We start from the raw sequence: 8761 nt of genomic DNA, 5'->3' as shown, positions 1-8761 counted from the left end.
CGGGCACATCCCCAGTAGATGTGCAGGAGGCAGCTGATCGATGTTTCTCTCTCATCGATGTTTCTAACTCTCTCTCTCCCTTCCTCTCTCTAAAAAAATAAAAAAAAAACCCAAAAAATGTATTTTAAAAAATACATGATAGCGAGTTAAATTTGAATTTCACATAAACAACAAATAAGTTCTCAGGATACTGTAGATATGTCCCATGCAATATTTGGAACAAACTTACAGGAACAAAATACTCATCCTTTCACGGAGAACCCCCATTTAACAGATCCTCGTGCATTTTATCGGGCCACCCTGACCCCATCTCATTCTTTAAATGCTAAGGAGGTCCTTCTCTCTGCTCCTGATCTGCGTGGAGACACCGGAACTCAGGGCGCACGCAGGCATCAGTGCTGGTCATGTCATCGCAAACATTAACGCGGTTTTAAAACTCGGGAGCACTGCTGATGTCTGCCAACATTTCTTCAACTGATCTTTGAAAGGCTGTGGCCCATAGTCACCTATTGCAGTAAAGACCTCCAGTGGGTCCCTTCTCTTCCTTCGCTTGTTTTGTCTTCCTGACTTTTGTTACCAATGCGCGCTTTGGAAATGTCCTCCTCGTTATAAGAAACCGTCCCGTCCTTACCTTATCGTCACTGCTCTCCAAGGGCAAGGCTTTTACCTTTCTTTCCTGTCTCCCGTAAGAAAAGCCCAGCCACCTGGCACCCTGCTTTCCTTTGGGAAGGGAAGCTGCTGGGCAGGTGCCAGCTCCCCGGAGAAGGGGGCCCCCTGGGTGTGACAAGCAGCCCTGGTGTGTGCTCCTGGAATTATGCTGTGGACGGGGAGTGCGGGCAGCCCGAGGCCCAGGCCTGTGGCCAGGGCACAGGGCAACGCCCAGTTGGGGTGCTTGGGACTGTGGCCATGTGTCCTTTCTATTTTTGCCTCCTTCTGCTCCTTTCCCACCGTTTCTCCCCAAGTCATAGAAATAGCAAAGCCCCAAGGTCCCCGGAGCAGGGAGGGGCCAGGGTTCCTCCAGGCAGGCACAGAGGCCCCGGGGCTCTGCCACATGCACCTCAGCCTGGCCCGTCCGCCCGGCAGCCACCTGGCCCCTCCCAGGCCCAGCTGTTCCTTGGGGTCACTTCGGACAAACCCCTGGGAGCATCCTGGCCCTCTCCAGGCAGCGCCCTGGCAAGAGACCAGCGTGGGGCCCTCCCTGCCCTCTCAGAAAAGCAGCCGCTGCCCAGCCCAGCTGAGCCGGGAAGCTCAGAACCAGGCCTCTGACGTCGGCCCTCCTCCGCCCGCCAGGCAGAGCCTCCTGGGCTGCCCCTCCCGGGCTCCCTCTGCCCTCCCGCCTCCTCCCACACCTCCCTCCCAGGATGCCCGAGGACTTTGTCAGGGTGCCTCCTGCCAACATCACACCCACCTTGGCTCAGAGAGTGTGAGACAGCGTACAAGCCACCCGGGGTAGTTCCTCCGAGTTCCCAGGTCGTCATCAGGGCCACAGCGTCATGGCACTCGCCCTTCTTGCCTGAGCGCTGGCTGGGGAGGTGTTGCTTGCATCTCTCAGCATCTTCTTCTGTCCATTAGGAAGCCCTAAAATTGCTGGGTTCAAATCCTGGCTCTCCCACCTACTGAGTTAAGTTACTTAACGTGCCTGTATCTCAGTCTTTCCATCTGTGAAAGGGGCTCATGGTCATCCCTATTTCATAAGGCTGTTGTGAGGATTCAACGAGGCACAGCATGTAACGAGGTTAGAAAAATGCCTGGCACATCCCGCATGCTCGCCAAATGCTACTTCTTGGCTATTTTCTAGATTTGCCTGGTGTCCTCTGGAGTCATCGACATTTGGTCTCTACAGTGGGCAGCACACAGCACCAGGCACTAACGGGGAGACCGAGAAATGGAAGCTGCGGTCCTCATTCCCTGGCTGGTCCCCTGGAGACAACCTGGAAGCACCGGCTAGTCCGTTCCTGTTGTGCTTTGTGGCCACCTTTGCGGGAATCCTTTCAATGTGTTCTTCCCGTGTTTGGAGAAAATCCCAAATTAGAGGTCTCTGCCTCGCCAAGGTCCAATTCAGAAATTTGATTTCCCAGTCTCCCCTGCAGTGGGGAATAGGCACATGGCCCAGGCTCCACCAATCAGAGGTGCTCACGCGAGACCTTCGGCAGGAGACTAGGCACCTCTCCTCCCTTCTTTCCTACACTTTTCTATAAAGGGTGTTAGAAATTGCATTGAAAAGATAGGGTGTAATCCTAACCCCAGTACCTCAGAAGGTGACCCTTTTGGGAAGTAGGGTCTTTTCAGAAATCATCAAGTTAATGAGGGCATCAGGGTGGGCTGATAAACAGGGGAACTGTGGAGCCAGTCACACACAGGGAGCACACCTCTTAAAGATGAGAGCCGAGACCGGGGTCCTGCTTCTACAAAGCAGGGAAGGCCGGGTGGCCCACAAATCACTGAGGCCAGTGAGCAGATCCCGCCCCCCCCCAGAAGGCACCACCATGCCAACACTTTGATCTCTGACTCCCAGCTTCCAGGACTGGGAGAAAATACATTTCTGTTACTTCAGCCACCCAGTTAGTGGTACTTGGTCACAGCAGCCCTTGGAAATGAATACAGGGGAAGCTGCTATGCTTCTGTACCAAATGTACGCGGCTGAGCAGGCATCCTGTCTGTTTTCTTCATTGGCACAGAGACGATGTCCAAGAATAAATGTTCAATAAAAGAGTGTCTTCACTTCTTCATAGTTCACAGCACAGGGCATGCCGGACGGTACTTTGCATCCATCACCTCGGCCTCAGACATCTGCAGAGCCACCCGTGCCCAGGTCTCGGAAGCCCTGTGGGCAGCAGGCTCTGGCACACGGCCACGGGCCTGGTGGCCTGAACCCATTGCTACAGCTGAAGACACCGTGGAAACGCTTTCCTTTTACAGCACCAAGCCCACAGGCCCTCTGAGGGGCTAAGTCACTCCCTGATGGTCCCTTTCCATGCACAGGCCCCGGGTGAACCCAAGCTTGGCTGAAAGACACAACCGCGTGGACCCCTCCAATAGGTCTTCCATGTTGTTTTGCGGTCCTTCCTTCCTTTTTGTTTTTTTTTTCTTGTCATGCATAACAGGGTTAACTAAGGAGGCACTTAGTGGCAGGGGGAGACTGAGTTCTAAAGAAAATGATAATTTGCCTGTGGTCAGTGTGGTGGCTCTTGTTACATGCTTCCTCGCCTGATTTCTTTGGGGCCTAGTCTAATTTCTCTGTGGTGAGGGCTTGGGGGTGGGGGAAGGGTCAGTACAGCACAGTTGACTAATCTAAGTGTGGTTAGGTTGGGGATCTTGTCTCATTTAGACTCCATGAGTGTGTATGAGAGAGATATAAAGAGATAGATGATAGCTGGATAGATAGATAGATAGATAGATGATAAATAGATGATAGATAGATGAAATATAGATGATAAATAGATGATAGAAGATAGATAGATGATAGATAGATAGGGAGATAGATAGATAGATGATAGATAGATAGATAGATAGATACATAAATAGATAGATAGATAGATGATAGATAGATAGATAGAGAGATAGATAGATAGATGATAGATAATAGAGTGTGTGGGGTGGACCTAGGAAGGCTTCTTCCCGGAGGAAGAAGGGGCAACTGCTTGTGAAGCTAAGCTGCCTGTCCAGGCCTCTCTCCATCTTCATGTCCAGACCAGCTCATAATGAGGACTGAAGTCACCCAGATGGGTCACCAGGAGTCCACAGGGCCTGCCCAGCAGGGTTCGCCTACAGGCCACGCCTAGGCTGGTCTGGGAATGGGCCTCCTTTGTGTTAAGAAACTGGAGCCTCCCAGATTGCACACGGCTGGGCGTGTCCCTCACAGAGAGCCCTTTGTGCCCGGGAGAGGGCTGGCCCGTTGGTCCTGGCCGGCGTCCAGACACTGCCCACGTGCAGCCACGCTGCCAGGGCTCCCTCCCACCTTTCCTCTGCAGCTGTGCTTCCCTTCCTGTGGGGGGACGGGCGGTGGGGGCAGCCGCTGGGGGCAGGGCACTTGGGAGGAGGCCCGGGTTTTGCTGACCCTGGGAGCCTCTGGCTGGAGGTGGAGGTGACGCCAGGGACTCCTGGGGCCCTGGGGCTGGCTGTCACCCTGGGGCAGGCTGGCAGAGCAGGGGCTGCTGACAGGCTCACCCTAGGTCACCAGGGACAAGCCCTCAGGGCCAAGAGAAAGCTCTGAGGCCGAAAAGCCCTTTCGGGTCACCCTTCCTGGGTGGGGGTGGGATACAGCATGATCAGACCTGTTGCTGGGGATACACCTTCAGTGAAGGGCCACGATTATAATTGCAACTGTTCATGTTCCTTTAAAAAATTAAATGTAAAAACCCACGAGAAATCTCATGCTTGTCAGAGCCTTCCTCCCCCACTGCCGGCTCCCATTATGACTCTGTGGCATCTTCTGGGAGCTAATTACATGCGTGTGGAAGACACGGGCTCCTTTCACGTTTCTCTCCTCCGTGGGTCCTAACCCTTTCGCCGGCTTCCCCGACTCCTCCCTGTGCTGCAGGAGAGGGCGCCTGGGAGGGGCAGCGGGCTGACCGTCGGCCTGTGCTCCCCAGGGCCGGGCCTCAGCCCCCCGCTGCTCAGGACCACCCGCCCGGAGCGGCGGAGCGGGAGGCAGCCCCCCTCTCACCGCGGGAGATTTGGCCCCCGCCAGCCTGCGAGCTGGGCATGATGACAAAGCACAAATGGAAGGTGTGATTCAGGTGCCCGGCTCTTCGCCCCTCCGGAGCCTACCCCCTCCCCCTGAGACGGGCTCAGGCGAGGGGCATCCTGAGGCCACCTGTGCGAAGGCGCAGAAAGGGGACATGACCGCATCCAGGAGGTGAGACGCACAGTTTCACAGTTGCTGTTCTTCTGGTTCTTTCTTCTGAGTGCTCCCACGTGTAGACACGTATTTCACTCTCAGGACGGCTCACCCACGCGCCTATGACCAACTCCAGAAGCAACATGTATGGACTAAGACCTTGGACTGTTGCCTCTCCATGGGGTTGAATTTCACCCCTTGATGAGCTGTCTAATTGCACAGCTGTTGGGCCCCCCCTGAGCACGCCAGGCCTGCCTGGGTCTCGACAAGTCCCAGCACCGCAGGGCTCGACCCGCCTTCACACCAGCCCTGCCCTGAACCAGGACACGCCTTCAAGAGGACAACGTTCCACCGGCCTCTGTCCTCTGATACTGCTCCCCGGCCCGGCCATAAAGGAAACCTCAAGGTTGTAAGTTATAAGAAATCACCGTCTGTAATTACGGTTCTCAGCTGCCTGCACATGAAACACCCCCTGGTTAATGGGCAAACCTTTTACTGTGGGCTGATGTCTTCCTGCAACTTTCTGAACCCCACACTAGGGCCGAGTCTGGGAATGTTAAATTCCTTTTAATTATTAAATGAAGAAACGCAAGCTGCTGCTACCGCGTTCCAAAATAAAACACAATGATGAATTTCCTATTCGTTTTAATATTGTGTTCTGCAGCTTCCCTTCTTAGGTGAGACAACCAAAAATAGACTTTATTAAGAGAATAACTTCTCTATTTTATTTTATTCTTCAAAGCACGGTGTGGGCTGGGAGGGCATCGATGACTGGTGTGACAAACCACACTGGATTACTGATGAGTGGGTGGGGGAATTCAGTCTCAAATGCGCAGAGCCTGTGAGAATGCAAATTCCTGGGCCCTGCACCTGGAGACCCTGATTGAGGCGGTCTGGGGTGGGACCTAGAATCCTGCATTTTTAAATAACCGTCAGGGGCAGTTATTTTTTAAAATATATCCTTATTGATTCCAGAGAGGAAGGGAGAGGGAGATAGAAACATCAATGATGAGAGAGAATCATTGATCGGCTGCTCCCTGCACTCCTACTAGAGATCGATCTTGCAACCCGGGCATGTGCCCTGACTGGGAATCGAACCGTGACCTCCTGGTTCATAGGAGCCACACCAGCCGGGTGCACCTTGGGTAATTCTGATGCAAGTAGCCACCCAACTACATGCTGAAAAGCTCCCGGGGGTGATGGTGTGGGCTATAAGCACGGAAATCAGCCGGACACCCAGCAGCTGCTGCTCTCCTCCAGCCAGAACTCTCCTGGAATGTATACTCCAGGAAACTATTCATATACCTATTTTTAAAAGATCATTCGTCCCCCCGCCCCCCCCTCCCTTGGCTATAAAGCTAATGAAGAGAGTTTATATAATGTCATAATTTTTAAAAATAACAAAATCACTCATAATTCCTCCATAAAGGGGGGGTGGGTGGGCATTAACATTATGCTGATTTTTTTCCTTCCTTATATATTTTTATAAAGTTGACAACAGCCCTAACTGGTTTGGCTCAGTGGCTAGAGCGTCGGCCTGCGGACTGAAAGGTCCCAGGTTAGATTCCGGTCAAGGGCATGTACCTTGGTTTCGGGCACATCCCCAATAGGAGATGTGCAGGAGGCAGCTGATCAATGCTTCTCTTTCATCGATGTTTCTAACTCTCTACCCCTCTCCCTTCCTCTCTGTAAAAAATCAATAAAATATATTTAAAAATAATAATAAAGTTGACAACATACTAAAACATATCATTTTGTTTTTCCTGTTATTTTTCTTTTCTGGAAACATCCTTTCCAAAGGCTACATAATATCCCCTCATATGGATACACCTTTAGTCGCCATCCCTACCCGTGGGACATTGAAGTTGTTCCCAGTAATTAATTATTACAAACAGCATTGACAGACATACCCCTGCACAGGTTTTACCAACTTGTTTAATGACTTCCTAGAAACGGATTACTGGATTCAAGGACATGGATGTGTTTGAGGTTCCGGAGAGATGGACCTGCTGCCTCAATGTGCCCCCTCGCCGGCACGTATGGAATGTCCCTGTGTTGACTACCCCCTCAGCTTGTGCTACAGCCCGTATAGCAAACGTAGCCCCGTTACCATATATTATGGGTTGTTTTCCCTAAGAGAGGTATCGTGAAGTCCTAAGCCCTAGTCCCTGTGAATATGACCTTATTAGGAAACAGGTTCTTTGCAGATATAATCAAGTGAAGAAGAGGTACTTCGGGTGGGCCCTTATCCACTATGACCAGTGTCCTTATAAAGAGGAGAATGCCACCAGAAGACAGAGAGACTGGGAGAATGCCACGTGCCAACGGAGGCAGAGATTGGAGGGATGTAGCTATAAACCAGGGGTGAGGCACCTTTTTCCTGCCAGGAGCCATTTGGATATTTGTAACATCATTTGCTCAATATCACTCACTTAATGTACATTTATGTTGCTATGAACAAAGCTCCTAGATTTGTTGAATTTTGAGTCCTGCCTGCAGTTGCCTTGGCAAGGCCAGGCCAAATGATTTCGAGGACTTTATATGGCCCTTGGGCCAGACATTCCCCACCCCTGCTAAACCAAGGGACGCAAGGATTGTCAGCTCCCTACGGCTAGGAAGCTAGGAAAAGACAAGGAAGGGCCCTGACAGGTTTGGCTCAGTGGATAGAGTGTCCGCCTGCAGACTCAAAGGTCCCAGGTTTGATTCCAGTCAAGGGCATATACTTTGGTTGCGGGCACATCCCCAGTAGGGAGTGTGCAGGAGGCAGCTGATTGATGTTTCTCTCTCTCTATTCCTTTCCCTTCCTCTCTGTAAAAAATCAATAAAATATATTTTTAAAAAAAAGACAAGGAAGGATTGAACCCAATCTCTGAGGAGGCATGGCCCTGCTGACACCTTGATTTCAGACCTCTTGCCTCCAGAACTCTGAGCAAATAAATTTCTGCTGCTTTAAGATACCCAGTTTGTGGTGCATGGTTATGCAGTCCTAGAAAATCAATATGCCATGTCTCCCCTGAATTGGTGTCAGCTGGGCCAGAAAGAGGTGAGGTGCAAAGGACAGCTCTTGCTCCCTCTCAGAAGGGCGGCCGGTGTAGGCGGTTAATGTGTGCTTCCTGCTCCTGTCCACCGACCGGGGCAGGAGTCCAGGGCCCGGCATGAGGCTCTGGGCCCCTCCACCATCGTCAGGGTCTGGCTTAGTGCCTTCCCTCAGAGTCACATCTCACGTGGCGGAGGGACACACACAACCTAAACTCTGCAGTTTTTCTTCAAACTCTTGGATTTGACTGGATGGAGTAAGTATTTATTGTGCTCTTTCAACACCTCCTAGATTAAAGCCACGTTCGGGGCCCAGTGTCTGGGCAAAGGCCATCTTTGTCACTGATTAGGCCTCTGGCTGATTCCTTATCAGGTTTCTCTCAGGCCCTATCGGTTGGTAGATGCGCTGCTGTTAAATTCCTTCCTCCTAGAAATCTGGGTCTTTACTCCGGTGGCTTCTGAAAGAACGAATTGCTCTCTCAGGTTGACCTTCTTTGCCCTGGACACAACCTGGATCTAAAGAACCCCACACATTATAGAGAACAACACAGACTGATGAAAAGGGACAGACCCGCCGAAACCGGTTTGGCTCAGTGGATAGAGCATCGGCCTGCGGACTGAAAGGTCCCAGGTTCGATTCCGGTCAAGGGCATGTACCTGGGTTGAGGGCACATCCCCAGTAGGAGATGTGCAGGAGGCGGCTGATTGATGTTTCTCTCCCATCAATGTTTCTAGCTCTCTATCTCTCTCTCCCTTCCTCTCTAAAAAATTAATAAAATATATTTATTAAAAAAAGCACTCATTTAAGCACTCCCGCTGACCCTGTCCTGAGCCAGCCTCCGTGTCCACCGGGCCCGGGGCTGCAGGGGTGGCAGGCACGGCTCC

The sequence above is a fragment of the Myotis davidii genome, unplaced genomic scaffold, assembly GCF_000327345.1.
Source record: "Myotis davidii unplaced genomic scaffold, ASM32734v1 scaffold497, whole genome shotgun sequence".
Taxonomy (NCBI): domain Eukaryota; kingdom Metazoa; phylum Chordata; class Mammalia; order Chiroptera; family Vespertilionidae; genus Myotis; species Myotis davidii.
This window is presented reverse-complemented; position numbering follows the sequence as displayed.